This window comes from Lipotes vexillifer, unplaced genomic scaffold (assembly GCF_000442215.2).
Source record: "Lipotes vexillifer unplaced genomic scaffold, Lipotes_vexillifer_v1.1 scaffold53, whole genome shotgun sequence".
Classification (NCBI taxonomy): Eukaryota; Metazoa; Chordata; class Mammalia; order Artiodactyla; family Lipotidae; genus Lipotes; species Lipotes vexillifer.
In genome coordinates, this window is record NW_006791814.1 from 2,726,647 (window position 1) to 2,728,988 (window position 2,342).

Here is a 2,342-nt window from a genome sequence, read left to right on the forward strand (position 1 = left end):
GAGGATGGGGGAGGGGATGGGGAGGGGGAGGGGAGAGGGGAGAGGGGCATGGGAGAGAAGGGAAGGAAAGAGAAAATCTGCCTCGACACAGAGAGTGACGCTGAACAAACAGATTCCAAATTTCAACATGGCCATACTCCATAGACCCAGGCCTTTGCTGTGAAATGGTACTGCAGTGTGAACAAGCTATCGTTAAGTAATAAATACTTCATGCAAACAAATCCAAAAAAACGGTCAGCAATGAGATGTAAATTAGGAATAACCAAGGGAAACTGTGCTCCACACTTGCCATGCTCCAATTATCCGACTGTGATCAGAGGTTCTTTTTATCTCTTGAGAAGGTGCTGCAGTTTGCAGTACAACATGATAGGATGTAAACGGCAATACACCAAGACTGAGAAAACCTGGGTTGTATTATTACAGAAACAGCAAAGCTTGTGTAGCCAACAGATCCAAATTTGAATTCAGGCTCTGCCACTTTTCATCTATGCGACCATGGCCAAGTTATTTAATATCTTTGAACCTCAGCATCCTCATGTGCAATTCAAGGGCAAAAAACACATACTTTGTGAGGTTATTGTGAAGATTCAATGAAATAATCAACACAAATTTCACCAGCACAGTACCCACCATGCATTCAGCACTTAGCAAGGGATTCCACGTTCTCCCCAGAAGCTAGACACAAAAACAGTACACACTCTATGATTCTATTCCTATGATGTTCTAGAATAGACGTAACGTATCAGAGAGAAATCAGATTAACTGTTTCCTGGAAGAAGGGGGACTGAGTGCAAAGGGGCATAAGGGAACTTTCTGGGGTGATGGAAATGTTCTCTATCTTGATAAGATACAGGTTTTACAGGATTGTATGCATTTGTCAAAACTTACTGAATCATATGCTTAATATCCATGCACTTTGCAGTATATAAATTATATGTCAAAACATTTTTAATTATATAATAATATTTACATATCTAGACAGCTAGCAGTTAAACAGCTAGAGAGAAAGGGGGGAAGTGTGGGGACAGAGAGAGAGAACCCAGTGAAAGTACCTTACACAGCACGTAGCTCATGCTAAGGGCTCAATACGTGTGTGTGGAATTATGGAATTAACATGAACATTCCCACTCTTTCTCCTCCAGAGACCACCCATGCTACGGTGGCATGCATGGCACAGCCAGTTCTGAAACGGCTTCCTTCTCTCTTCCTGAATCCTGGTCCCTGACACTCCCACCCAAGGGGCCAGGCAGATGAAATCTGCCCATCTCCTCTTCGTGACAGAGCCCAGAGGTCCTGACCACCGAACCTACTCTGCCTTCATCTAAGCATCTCTAAGTCCTTCACTGTGCTAGTCACACTCAACGCTTCCTTGGACCATGAGCCCAGACGGTCTGCCAGATGTCATCTGTTGGGGGTGTGTCCTGGATGCACCACTCAACTCATGGGCCTTGGTGAAGTGGTGTCCGCCATCTTGAGCTCACGCCTTTCCGTTTGGAACACAATAACTGCTAATATCTACTGAGCATTTACTACACGCCCAGCACTGTTCTAGCTGCTCCATATTTTCATTCCTTTAGTCCTCACAATAAATCCATAAAGAAGTCTATCCATAGCACCGTTTTACAGATGAGCTAGCAGAAACTTCAAGGTACCCCTTCACCCCAGTCTTTTCAGATCACACAAAATCCCGTCTGCAAATCCGATCTCCACATCTTTGTCCCACCCTTCACTGTAAAGGAGCTGCCACAACTCGGGAAGAACAACTCTTGTCCAATATATACAGAACAGGAGCTCAATTTAAAGCTTGACAGTGGAGCCTTGGATGAACAAACAACTGATACACAGAACGACATGGGTGATGCTTAAAAACAACTTGCAAAACAAAAGGAGATGAACATAAAAGAGTAGATACTATAGGATTCCATTTCTATGAAGTTCTAGAAATACAAATATAATCTACGGTCACAAAAATCAGGTCATCAGTTGCCTGGAGCTGGGAGTGAGAGGAAAGATTATAAAGGGGCATGAGGGAAATTTCTAGGTGATGAAAATGTCCTACACCGGCAGTGTAGGACACTGATGCCGGCCGTGGTTACATAGGTGTACACGCTTGTCCAAATTCAATCTGTACACTTTGAAAGTGTGCATGTACTGTATGTGACTAAAGCTGATATTTTTATGCAAAAGCAAAGAAAAGTCTCTGGAGCCAACAGCCCTTGCTTTCAATCTCCCTTTGTCTCTTCCTGGCTGGTGACCTCAGACAAGTCACTTAACACATCTGAACCTTGATTTCAGGCTGCTGTCAGGGTTGGAGATAACACAGGCCAAACACCTGGGGAAAG